Source organism: Glycine max, chromosome 1 (genome assembly GCF_000004515.6).
Source record: "Glycine max cultivar Williams 82 chromosome 1, Glycine_max_v4.0, whole genome shotgun sequence".
Classification (NCBI taxonomy): domain Eukaryota; kingdom Viridiplantae; phylum Streptophyta; class Magnoliopsida; order Fabales; family Fabaceae; genus Glycine; species Glycine max.
In genome coordinates this window covers 29,111,930-29,126,118 of record NC_016088.4, presented here as the reverse complement: position 1 = coordinate 29,126,118, position 14,189 = coordinate 29,111,930, and the positions used below count along the sequence as shown (strand labels likewise).

Below are 14,189 nucleotides of genomic sequence, written 5' to 3'. Positions count from 1 at the left end.
CATAAAGGAGTTGCTGGATGAAGGTTTGGTTTATAAGAGCTTAAATCCTTGTGCTTTGTTGGTGCCCAAAATAGGTATTATTAGGCTCCAAATCCCTAAAATAAGTGATATGATGAATGTGTTGAGTGTTGCAACCCTCTTTTGTAAAATGACTCATGCATCCAACATCTTCATGATTCGTGTACATAGGGACGCATTAGGTAGGTTTGTTCTTATTTTTGGTTTTAATACAAACCTAGGTGCTCATATGGGACATCTTAGGTTTGTCGTACTTTTTTGTAGGAATAATCAACATAAAAAATAGAAAAAGGTACGTTTTATTGCATTACTTTCCTTAATTTTTTAAATAGTGATCAATGGATTCCCGAGGACCCTAAGAGAATAAAGTTCATTCCTGATTGGTCTACTCCACCAAGTATAAAGGAAATCTGGGGCTGCCATGACTTAACAAACTTTTACAAGAGGTTTGTCCCGTATTTTTCTAGACTTGTAGCACCACTCATTGGGTTGGTGAGGAACCATGTTCCCTCATGGGAAGATATGCATGAAAGGGGTTTTCAGACCTTACCCTACTCTAACATACCCAACACCACTAATACCTATGTTTTTATTCTTTTTACAGGTGTTGAGGGAAGGAGTCGAGAGTATGAAAAACCTCGGGATTTGAGGTAAAATCCTTTCCAAGGTGGAGGGGATGATGCAATCCTACCCCCCAAGGGTATTGGATAGAAGACTCCAGGAGGATTGGGCTAGAGTTGCTAAAGAAGGCCCTGGGGTTTTCATGAACCTCAGGATAGATTTCTGAGCCCATGGGCCAAGGTTGGGTCCACTTTTCTTTGTAAACATTAGAATAGGTTTTTCCTTCTTTTGGGCCTTGTATTTTGGCCATTCTAGTAGTATAGGATTTTAGCCTTGTATTTCAGGGCATTTTAAGTAGTCTTTGTAGTAGGTACTTTTTTTATATTTTCATGTATTTTGGCAGGGGGTGAGCTTAGCAATTATATGGGTGTGTAGCTAAGCTTTAGCTTCTCATCTCAAGGAGGTGAGCTTAGCTATTAGAGAGGTGTGTGTAGCTAAGATTTAGCTTCTCTAGGAATCTTCTCAAGGAAGTTTCTCAAGGAAGTGAGCTTAGTTATTAGAGGGGTGTGTGTAGCTAAGTTTTAGCTTCTCAAGGAAGCTTCTCAAGAAAGTTTCTCAAGGAAGTTTATCAAGGAAGTTTTTCAAGGAAGCTTCTCAAGGAAGTTTCTCAAGGAAGCTACCTTGGCTATAAATAGAAGCATGTGTAACACTTGTGGTAACTTTGATGAATGAGAGTCTTGTGAAACACTACTCAAAGTTCAACTTCTCTCCCCCTTTTCCTCCTTCAATTTCGTGCTCGCCCCTCTCTCTTTCTCTCTTTCTTTCTTTTCCTCCATTGAAGCATTCTCTCCAAGCTTCTTATCCAAGACACATTCTTGGTGGCGAAACTCCTTCTTCCATGGCTTATTCCCTAGTGGATGGCGTCTCCTCTCACCTCTTCTCCTTTATCTTCCGCTGCATCTCCATAGTGAAAAATCACCATTGAAGGACCTCATTGAAGCTCAAAGATCCAGCTTCCATAGAAGCTTCACAAGCAAGCTTCCATTAGTAAGGCTAAGAGAAAATGAAAATAAATGACAATAAACATGAAAATAAATCCCCACTAGCCACTAAATAACTTAGCATTCTAGAAAGCATTTAGTAAGGCTAAGAGAAAATAAGAAGTCACCAGAAAATTTAGGCCAAAAAATTATTACGAAAATTACAAATAAAATAACAAAAATTGAACTTAGTTATTATCTAATGAGCCCAATATTAATAGTCCACCAAAATTGATCAACTCAGCTCATGAGTGCTTCTTATCTTGTAAATTGGGCTTCTCAAAGTGATTCATGAAGTTGACGTCAAAACATCTTCATCAATTTGCAGGAAAGTGACCTAATTAGGTGCAACCCTTAATTCAAATTGATTTTCTTTCTCTTTGATCTTTAGTATCAGGCCTTGCAATGCTCGCTTCATCCTCTTAGTCTTAGACCTTGTCATAAGACCTCCAATCCCGTGTAAAGGATCATTAGACGAGCTGGTTGCACCTCTGTCATTCCCTCCCTCTTCGAAAGGATTCATCCTCGAATCTGATCTGTTACCTACATCAAATAAAGATAGATCAGCCACATTAAAGGTAGCACTTATGTTACCATATTCTCTTGGCAAGTCCAGCTTGTAAGCATTGCCATTTATATTTTCTACAACTTGAAAAGGCCTATTTCCTCTTGGTTGCAACTTGGATTTTATTTGAGCAGGAAACCTTTCCTTCCTCATATGAACCCAAACCCAATCTCCTGGTTCAAAAATAACTCTAACGTGACCCTTATTTGCTTGCTTTTCATATTGTTCGTTCTTCTTCTCAATGTTTGCTCGAACTTTTGAATGCAACTCCTTGATAGAATCTGCCTTTTTGATACCATCAAAATTAGCATACTCATTAGAAGGAAAAGATAAGATATCCAAAGGAGTCAACGGATTAAAGCCATACATAACTTCGAAAGAAGAATAAAAAGTAGTAGAATGAACAAACCTATTATAAGCAAACTCAACATGTGGCAAACCTTTCTCCTAGTTTTTCAAATTCTTTTGAATGATAGGACACAACAAGCATGTCCTATTTACCACTTCAGTTTGTCCACCTGTTTGAGGATGCGCAACAAGAGTTTTGTTCCCCGCTTATTCCACAAAGTTCTCTAAAAAAGACTAAGGAACTTCACATCTCTATCAGTTACTATTGTTTTTGGAAATCCATGCAAGTGCACCATTGGTTTTGGAACATGCAATGAAATGCACCATTTTATTAAACCTATCAACAACAACAAATATATTGTCTTTACCACCTTGAGACCGAGGTAGTCCTAACACAAAATCCATTGAAACATCAGTCCAAGGGTGATTAGGCACAACCAAAGGTGTATAGAAACCATGGCACATGACTTTAGATCTATCTTGTTTACATGGTATGCACTTGTCACAAATAGATTGCACATCATACTTATGTTAGCCTAATAAAAATGCTTATGCATAATTTCTAAAATCTTTTTCCCACCAAAATGTCTCATCATTCCACCACCCCGATCTACTAAAAAAGTGATTTTTTATGATGCACTTTCTAAGACGGTTCCCCAAAACCATCTTAATATATAAGGCGGCAACATTTTTTCAAATAACAGAATATATACGATGACAATTTTGTTAAAACCATCTTAAAAATGACCGTTTGATATGTGTTGCATCATTGGTTTTGGAACATGCAATGAAATGCACCATTTTACTAAACCTATCAAGAACAATAAATATATTGTTTTTACCACCTTGAGACCAAGGTAGTCCAAACACAAAATCCATTGAAATATCAATCCAAGGGTGATTAGGCACAACCAAAGATGTATAGAAACCATGGGGCATGCCTTTAGATTTTGCTTGTTTACATGGTATGCACTTGTCACAAACAAATTGCACATCATGCTTCATGCTAGGCCAATAAAAATGCTCATGCAGAATTTTTAAAACATTTTTCCCACCAAAATGTCCCATCGTTCCACCACCACACACTACTAAAAAAGTATTTTTTTTACGATGCGTTTTCTAATACGGTTCCCAAAAACCATCTTAATATATAAGACAATGACATTTTTGTAAATAACAGAATATATATGATGATGGTTTTGTTAAAACCGTCTTAAAAATGATAGTTCAAAGACGGTTATGTTAAAAATATCTTAAAAATCAAGTATTCAAAGATGATTTTAAGAAAATCGTCTTTGAAGTTAGTGTCATTCTCACGCACCTAGCTTTATCCCCTTTCTGACGCTTAGTCTTCTCTTGTGCAATACCAATGTTCACACTCACTTCTCCTTCCACAGGGCCTTACCCATTTCCCACTCCATTATCGTCTTCCTTCTCCTTCACCACCACCTCACTTTCCCTTTTCCTCCTCGTCGTTTAGGTTACACTCCATTAGAGCTGTCGCAACCTACCCTTCGACAGAAGGGCGGCGTGAGGCTCACGGGTGCATCTTACAAGGGAGGAAAACGCGCAGAGTCGCTTGCTCCTACGTATCCTCGGGTGTGATGAGGAAATTAGACCCACGTAGTTATTTCAAAATGAAATGTTGGTTAAACTGTTTTTATCTTTTTTCGCAAGATTGATTTTAACTGAACAAAAGTCATTTAAGACGTTGGACCTTTAAATGATCTTTTGATTTTGAAAAGGGGAGAGAGTTGTTTAAGGCATTGGACCTTGAAACGACCTCTCGATTTTGAAGGGAGAGAACTGTTAAGGTGTTGGACCTTTGAACGATCTCTTTTGGGTGAAAAACGTTAAGGCGTTGGACCTTGAACGATCTCTTTTGGGTGAGAAACGTTAAGGAGTTGGACCTTAAACGATCTCTTTTGGGTGAGAAATGCTAAGGCATTGGACCTTGAACGATCTCTTTTGGGTGAGAAACGTTAAGGCGTTGGACCTTAGACGATCTCTTTTGGGGTCGAAAAAAGTGGGGCTTTTGTTCCTACGTATCCTCAATTGCGATGAGGAACTCAAACCTATGTAGTTCTTAAGAAAGCAAGAAAGTTATGCGGTGTGTTGATTTTACACTTTTGAACGGTCCATTTTAACCGATAAAAGTGAAGAGGACCATTTAAGGTGTTGGACCTTAAAATGATTTCAAATGACCTTTCCGCGGACAAAGCTTGGTTTGTGAGTTGATTTTAGCCTTAGTTTCACTTGGTTATTCATCAACTCATTCAAAATAAATTTCAAAGTAAAATGTCTGATTGGAGCTTATTTACCCCCCTTTTTTTATTATTAACCGAGGTTACGATGTGAACGATCAGTTGGATATTATTTTAACATTGATTAAACGAGATTACAACACAAATGATTGGTTGAAATTCATTTTATCATTTATTAGGTGAGATAACGGCTTAAACGATTGGTCGAAGTTCATTAAAAACGGAAGAAAAAGGATACCGAAAGTAAATGAAATGAAGACGAAAGCATACAAAGCAAGAATGGACCACTAAGGGTGCATAGAATGAATTGAAAGCTTCGAGATCGAAAACTAACCGATTGAAGCTCAACGAGCGATGAAGAATGAACAAAGAACGACAAAGAAACTTTCACAAAATCGATCACGGAAACGTCTCGAAAGCATTACAGAAATGTCTCGGCTTTGGATTTTTTTCCTTCCTTCTTCTTCTCCTCACTAATTTTAAGTGATTTCTGAGCTATCAAGGTGCTGAACCCCTGAAAATCCCCCTCTTCACGCCATTTTATAAGGAAAGGAGGGAGGTGGTTGCTGCCCAAGCGAGCTGGGTTGCTTCCACCTGAAGCAACTTCCTTCTGGCACCTTCCAGATGGGCCCAGATGGGTCCAGGTGCTTGGCACACACCCAGTCTGATAAGTGCACCCCCTATTTTGTGTTTTTGGCTGATTTCTTTCTGAAACATCGCAAAACTTTACGGATTATGCGGCGGCGAGTGTCGAGCATCTCAAAGTGGTCAATTAAGGTCCACATGCCGACAAACAATTGTCTCCAGATGAAATTAGGGTATGACAAGAGCCTCCACCCAAAATGACCCTGCATTTTGCACCCCAAGAAACACCCTTTCCCTCCTCCCTCTCCTCCAAACCCTAACCTTGTTCATTGTTGTTGCTGCCTTCTTCTTCATGCGCTTCCACTACCCCCCCTTCATTCTTTGCCTCGCACCAGAACGCATGGTTGGTGGAGGAGAAGCGCCTCCAGCACCAGATCAATGCCAGGGTGGAGGAGATCATGCCCTTGCATGGCGGAGCTCGAGGACGCTGCCGCACGTGCCGAGAGGGATGAGATGATCGGGTTCATGTCGTGGAGGATTGAGGATGAGGGATTGGGTGGGAGGGAGAGGGAGGTGTACGGTAAGAAAAGTGGTTTCAAAAAGAAGAAGATGAAATGGTGGGGTCCACTGCTAGGAGCTTGGAAGAAGAGGTCGAGGCATCTATGAAGAACAACATAGTTAGCATTTTGGGAACAATAATGGCTTTGATTTAGAGTTTATGGCATCTACTTCTAAATTCTAGGCTGAGAAAGCCTCTCTTCGGTAGGTTTGTGCGAATGTGCTTCACTTCTATATGTTTCTTTGTATGATTTAATTGTAAATCTTTAACTCTGACCTTGTATCAAATAAAACCCTATAGTGTATTCTTTGTAGTTAACATCCCTTGGGATTTCAGTTCTATCAAAGCCTGCTTAAATATAAGCATATGGCTTATTCTCTACTAACTTATTTGGTTAACTATCAAAATTGAAAGCAAGGGTAATTTTCCATTTGTTGAGTTAATTGCCAAAATTAATATTGGTTATATATTTGCCATATATTGAAATTTGAAAGTTTAAGCATGTTACTTGCCAACCATGAAATCATAGCATTATTTGCCAAATGGTCAAAGTTGAAGTGTATAATTTGCAATTTAATTTTTTTTTTTTGAACATTTTTCTGGAATGGCAACCTGTAAGCACAAATATTTCTCTGGGCATACTAGAAACCCAGATGGAAGTGTTCAATTTATAGTGGGCAAGACCAAAGTTGGTGATGCTATTGATGGAGTAATTAAGATATTCACTGTCACGGTATGTGCATTGATACTAGACTACCTGAACATATATGCTCCATTGAATATGCAGGTCACCATTGTAGTAGTTGCAGTGCATGAAGGGCTACCTTTAGCAGTTACCTTAACGTAAGTTTGATAATTTTTTCTAGATTTTTACCTTAACGAAAATTTTAATTTCACCTAAATTCTGAGATAGATGGCTGTGGTTGAGGCTTGGATTGGTGGTGGGAAGAAGATTGTTGATCCTCATGATGTATCACAGTTCTCTCGTATGCTCTGCTATTTGTTGATTGAAGGTGTTGCATAGAACACTAATGGAAGTGTATATATCCCTGAGGTATGATATAAATGTTTTGCTTTGCTCAGTCCCCTCTCCCCCCTCCCCCCCCCCCCCCCCCAAATAGTTACTACTTTATGAATGGTTCTATTCATAACAGGGTGGTAATGATGTTAAGGTTTCTGAATCACCAACAGAAAAGGCAATATTAGAGTGGGGAATTAATTATTCATGTATTCCCATTCAGTTCAGACAAAAAGCGATGAGGAGTTGCAACATGGGTGGTAGTACCTTGTTTCCATTTTAATTCAAATATGTAATTTTTTTTCTTATGTTCTAAATTGATTAGGGAGCTAATATATTATATGAAAATGTACTATATTTTATTTGTCATCCAGACCACTATTGCTAATAATTATATACATTTCCGCAGTCTAACTCTGAAGTCCATATACATTGGAAAGGTGTTGCTGAGATAGTCGTAGCTTGTTGTACACAGTATTTTGATGCTAATGATCAGTTGGTGGAGATGGATGAAGCAAAGGTTGAGGAAATAGTTAAATATTTAGATCAATAGTTAAGCAAAGGCATTGATATATCTTAATAGAATGTTTGCTAAGTTTTCCTATTATGCCTCCTTTTTTTTCTATCTTTTATCATTACATACGCTCATGAAACAAAAAGCAAATACAAGTATTACATGAACTGTTGGATGGGATTTGATTCTTTTTTTTGACTGATTTTGATAATGTTCTCTTAAGTAAATTTTTTGGCTTGCAAATGTCAACTTTTATACTGGTCATTACAAGAGGATAATCTTGTTTTATTGGCTATTATTGGCCTAAAGGTAATATTTCCTCTAGAAATTAGATTGTCATGGAGTTGGGAACCCATGAATGAAAGAGTTGACACATAGAATGAAAGAAAGAATTGAAAGGAGTTGTTATTGATATATGAAACTTTATGAATAGAGCTAATCCTCAGTTCATAATTGTTATCTGCTCAGAATTATCCCTCTTGCCTTACATCCCACCATCTATCTTTCAAGTAACTACTGTAAGCCTGTAACTATCAAACCTTGGAATTTTGTATGTCCTCCCTCTATTCTTCAAAGTTCTAACCCTTTTGTCGTAATGCAATGTCATCTTTGTTATGTTACCAGTATTTATACGTCCTGATTGTGTTCTTGTTTAATATGATATTACTCACATTTTTTTTCCTTTTTATTAGTTTTATGTTGAATCTCACTAGCACTATTCTTACTCATTTTGTTGCATGACTTCCACACATTAATTTCTATCATTTCAATATGTTCTTACTATTTGCCTTATGCCCATTATGCATTGAAATGCAGGATCCTTGTCTACCTGGTGTCAAAGATGCAATACAGCTTTGCCAAAAGGCTGGGGTTGAGGTATTAATACATTCTTTTGATGTTGAAAGTCCTTTGTTCCATTAAGTGACTGTGGTTATTGAGACGAGTATAACATGTTATAGTACTCTATTTGTACTGCTAAGTGGGCAATGTTTCCACCCATTGATGACTTTTAGCCTCTGTTTGGTAAGAGGGAAATAGGAGGAGGAGAAAGGATGAAATTCATTTGTGGTGTTTGGTGTGAGAAAAAGAGAATGGAAATATTTTTAAAAATGGTGGGACTCACCATACTATTTGAAAAATAAGCTCTTTTTAGCTTATTTTAGTTTCATAATCAAGTTGATGAATAAGCTATTGTGATTTATTGAATAAGTGCTTATTTAAGATATTTACCCAAACATGCCTTGTGGCATTAACTCTCTCTTCCTTTTCTCTAAGCTGCTCCTTATGAGTCTTGAGAAAATTGAAACCCCAAGTTGTTCACTTTCTTTTTTTTTTTTCAAATTCTGTTTTAAGTGTTCTACTTTATGATTTGGAAAAATAAAATAAAAACCACAACCTTCTACCAAAAGTACCAAGACTTTGAATAGAGAAAAGGGAACTAAACTCCACAAGTATTTTACAGTTGTTCAATTTTACTTTTAAGGTTGTCTTGTGATTAACTTGTCTTCTGTTCTGAATGGTTGATTATTCAGTTAAGGATGCCAACATGCTAGTATTTGTAACTCTGCATCAATTCATGGAAGGAATATGCAAGAGGCTTGCAGGGAAAATAAGGGCAGATGCATAGGGAATTTCTCTTATCAAAGGGATGGAGGTCAAGAAGGAAGGCCCAACCAAGATCTCTACTCTCATTACCAAACAACTAGGAATCAATTGTTCTATTTTAATGGGGGCCAACATAGCAAATGAGGTAGCTAATGATATTATACGCCTTTTTAGTGTAAATACGTAGGCCAAATTATAATTAATGTTGTTTTCTGCTTTGATGTTTACTGTTTGAACAGATAGCATAGGAGAAATTTAGTGAAGCAACAATTGGATATAATTAAAGAAAATTAGCAGCAGAGAGATGGGTTGAGTTGTTCAACACTCCTTATTTCAATGTGACAGCCGTGAGTATTCTTTCTTGATGAGCAACAAACTAGTGAAAAAAGTTGAACAAATAGTTCTTAATGGAGAAAAAAGATGTCTAAATCCTTAGGAAGTTCCTTATTGTAATAAGTAAAATCAAGAAAGATTGTCATGGCAGAATCATTGAATCATAATAGTTTTTTTTTCTTTCTGTTTACTAATCTTGAGTAATTTTAAATTGGTATGTATTGAGATACGCTTTGTGTTTATGACTTTTGCATCATGATTAATAGGTCGAAGATGTTGAAGGGGTCGAATTTTGTGGAACTCTAAAAAATGTAGTGGCCATAGCTGCAGGTTTGAAAAATCGTAGTACAATATCTGCAATTTGTTCTCCACTTTTTATAGTTTCTATGAATGATCAAGAAATTGCTTGCAAATGTGACAGGTTTTGCTGATGGCTTGGAGATGGGAAATAATACAAAAGTAAGTTTAAAGGATTTGAAGCCTCAGAAAAGTTCTCCACCCCCTTGTCATTTGTTGTTGGTTTTCTTAATTTCTACATGTGTCTAGGATGCAATCATGAGAATTGGCCTGGAAGAGACGAGTGCATTTTCAAAGATAAGGTTTCCATCTGTTAAGGACAACACCTTTTTTTAGAGTTGTGGTATAGCTCACATTATCACAAGATGCAGTAAAGACATTCATTAATTGACTTCACCTTATTTTTCGTTGGTCATATATCCTGGTTTCATTTAAAACCATATTATTTGTGGCAGTGGGTGGGAGAAATAGGAAAGTTGTCGATGCTTATGATAGAAATTGAGGAAAGAGGTCTGTTTTTCTCTTTTGGTCCACTATGCTTGGATAAGTAAAGAAAAATATATTTAATTTAGTCCTATCCCATTTATGTGCTTCTTTTATCACTACTAGAAATTTTTTTTATGATGGTTATCATAGGTTTGTTTATGATGGTCAACTCTTGAAACTGCAGGGCATGCTAGTTTTTACTCACTAGTCCTTTTGAAAATCTCAACATTTTGCTTTTCTGAGTACTTTAGCTTACCAGCAGTGGAGGGCATGCTAGTTTCAAGAATTTATCCCACCAATATGCTTGGCTAACTAAAGGAATTGAAGAGTTCACTTTTTCTTTAGTTGCATTAAGTATAGTTAATTGAATTTGGTGATCTAGTTAAGCTGCAACGCAAGCATCTTGCATGTTTTCAGGATTAATTACTTTTCTATTTACAAATTTACAAATATTAAATAGTAATCGTAGGATCAATTTAGAAATTAGTATTACCTTCTTCTGTTACAAGTCCCGATCTCACAATGGGGAAGTCACCAGGAAAATGGATCAAAATTGTACTGTTTGGGAAAAAGTCATCTAAATCAATTATTTCAAAAGGCTGAGAGGTAGTAGTAATATTATGATAGTTAAGGCAACATCACAACTCTGTTCAATGTTAATCAATATTCATATTTCATGAATGCAGTCACAAATATGCTTTCAAATTATATAATTTTTTACACGACATAAATAGTTCCTTGCATAGGTAGCCTAGATGCTTAACAGCTACTATGAGGAAGCTCTTGCTATGAGTTATGAAGAATAGTTCCTTGCATAGGTAGCCTAAGGGAAGATAAATCTTAAGAACTTTACATTATTGTGGAGAAGTTGATAGGGTGTAGTTGGTGCTTATTGTGATGCCCGTTAAAGGTTTGATGACATTGTGAGTTATTTTTAAAAGTGTGATCCCCCTTGATGACAGTGCAATAGAGAGTCATATTTATACTCTATTTTCCAGTGAAAATTTTCTGCCACTAGCCAAATCTATTTACATTTGTTACTAATCCACAATAGTGAGGTTACTCGAGTGTCACCTGTACCAAATAGTGAGGTTTATAATTTATTCTCTGTTAGAAGTAGAACCCCTAAAATTTCTGAGGGCATGTGGGCTCGAATAAAAGGTGGTAACTACAAGGGGTATCTTGCACATGTACTACATGATTGTACAAGTAATTTTTTGTGTGTTTTGTTTTTCTATACAACCTGTGAAACGCTTATTCCTTTTATCTATTATTATGTTTTTCCAAGTTGTGTCTGTGAACAATACCTAGAAAAAAGTTACAGTGAAGCTTATTCTGAGAATTGATCTACAAGCCTTGGCTGCCAAATTTGTAATGAGATCTGTGCCCACATGATTTTCTCTTATTTTCACCTCTTTCCTTACCTCTATCTGTTTAAGCAACACATTTTTTCTACTCTATTTCTCCTTTATTTTTATCTGTCCTATTTCTTCTCTTTATTTACTTGCAATCCAAACAAAGCCATAAAGTGAGCAAAGTACTATTTCTGTGGGCTGTCTTTGTTTTTGAGTACTTGTTTTTTTTTTTGGTAAGTTCTTTACTAATTTCCCTTTCTATTTTAGATTCTAAAAGAGAGTTCAGATGGACCTGATGCTGTAACTATCGATCAACATGAAACAAAGAGTGGGCTATTTGATTTGAAACTTACTGCCCTAGATCAGCACAAGAAGACTATATTGGTTAATGATATTGTCAGGGTGCTGGAGGGTCCAACTAAGGTCTGATTCATATTTCTGAACTGCAAGATTTCTAGTTGTGGTATATTAGGAATTTTCATGCCTCACATGATACTTCTATAATGTCATTTTGTAGGGTAAACAAGGCAATGTTAAACGCATTTATAGAGGGATTGTCTTTTTATATGATGGAAATTAGGAAGAAAATGGAGGTTGCTTAACTTGTAAATATAATATGTGGAGGTTACTTTATTATTACATTGAACTTGTTCTCTGTGTCTCTCTTGTAATTTTGTGATAGTAATTGGGTTGTTGTTTTATCCCCCAGTTGGATTTTTGAGCTTGTTGGGGCACCTCTTGTAGAGAATTGCTAGGCTGGATTTAATAGTTTCGTATTTGCATATAGGCAGGTTTCTACTTTCTTCGCATCTTGATCAGTAGGAGAAATGAAATACTTAATTGCTCTTAGTCTAACTTAAATAGCTCTCTCTCTCTCTTTTCCTTTTGTAGACAATTGACCATTCTTATATGCTTGTAATTATCAAGTTTTTCCTTTCCATTTTGTTAGGGCCCAATCTTCTGTAAATGAATGTAGCCCAATGTAACTAATCTATTCTAGACGAAGAAGAGTAGGTAGTTAGCGGGTATTATTTAGTCTGTTAGTCAGTTAGAAGAAATAGACAGAGAGCTGTTATTGAGAAGTTAGTTATATATTTGTCGAGTTGAACCTGAGGCAGTGTTGCTCAGTAGAGGAAGAGGATTTCCTTTGAGGAGAGTCATCCCCTAATTTCAATTTTTCAATACAGAAGAGCTATATTTTGTTTCCTAGTCTCTATCTCTATTCTTTATAATTTTGATTCAAAGGATCTCAAGAGCCCAACACATTCAATTCATAATTTTTATTTTATTTGTATTTTTGGGCTCCAAATTTCATAATTTCCATGGTTTTCCTTGGTCCTTTTCTCTTGTGTTTTCTCTATTATATACCTTTCATTATACATGGTTTGTTAAACAGAAGAATCAGTGCAACTAGTGTAAAAATTAATTTGGGGGTCATTAGGGATTTTGTTAAAAATCGACTTAGAATCTTTAATTTTATTTTATTTTTTTTAATAAAGAAAATGAGGATTCTAAGACGGAGACGTTGGTTTCAAAGACGGTTCAAAATTGTCTTTAAATGTGTTAAAGAGCTATGTTGAATGTGCTTTTTCCAGTAGTGATAACTTTCTATAACTAACATTTCACGCAAGGAACATAGAGGCACACACAATTTATTTTCTGAAACAAGAAATCATCATGTCTATAATAATTCCCAAAAGCATGCTTAGAATAAGAATCTCATGTTTTGCCAAAGTTAGAATCGTTAGCATACAAGTCTTTCACAAACTCAAAACCAAGCAATTTAGTTTGCAAAGAAGTAAGCAAAGCATACCTTCTAGATAAACCATCAACCACTATGTTTTCCTTACCACTCTTATACTTGATAACATAAGGAAACATCTCAATGAATTCCAACCACTTGGCGTGTCTCTTTAGAAACTTACCTTGAGATTTTAGAAACTTCAAACTTTGATGGTCAAAATGAATTATGAATTCCTTTGGCCACAAATAGTGCTGCCATGTTTGCAAAGCTCTTACAAAAGCATAGAACTCTTTGTCTTATGTGGAATAATTCAATGTTGCCCCATGAAGCTTTTCACTAAAGGATGCAACTGGTTTAGATTCCTGCATCAGTACAACCCCAATTCCAACACTAGAATCATCACACTCAATTTCAAAAGCCTTATCAAAATTAGGAAAACAAAGCAAAGGTGCATTGGTCAGCTTATCTTTCAACAAATTAAAAGCTTTCTCATGCACATGAGTCCACTTGAACACTACATTCTTTTTTACAAGTTCATTTAAAGTTGTGGAAAATGAACTAAAGTTCTTCACAAATCTTCTATAAAAACTTGCTAAACCATGAAAACGTTTTACCCCATTAGCATTCTTAGGTACAGGCTATTCCCTAATTACCTTTACCTTTTCTTCATCCACACTTATTTCTTTTGAGCTAATGAAAAAACCCAAGAACACAATAGATTCAAGGCAAAAAGCACACTTTCTTTGCAAATGCACTCACTTTCATATTTTTCTCTTCTTTGTCTTCCTTTTTATTCTTTTCTTTCTTTTGCTCACTCTCATTTTTAATTTCTTTTCTCTCTTTTTCTCGAATGCTAAATTGTTCTTCTCTCAACTTACACTCTCTAACAATTCTGAT

At 36.1% G+C, this 14,189-nt stretch overlaps 1 pseudogene; it reads left to right on the top strand.

Annotated features, from left to right (window-relative positions):
• Positions 1 to 8,988: 8,988 nt before the first annotated feature.
• LOC100776449 (glycerol-3-phosphate dehydrogenase [NAD(+)]-like) lies at positions 8,989 to 11,977 on the top strand (annotated as a pseudogene).
• Positions 11,978 to 14,189: the final 2,212 nt, after the last annotated feature.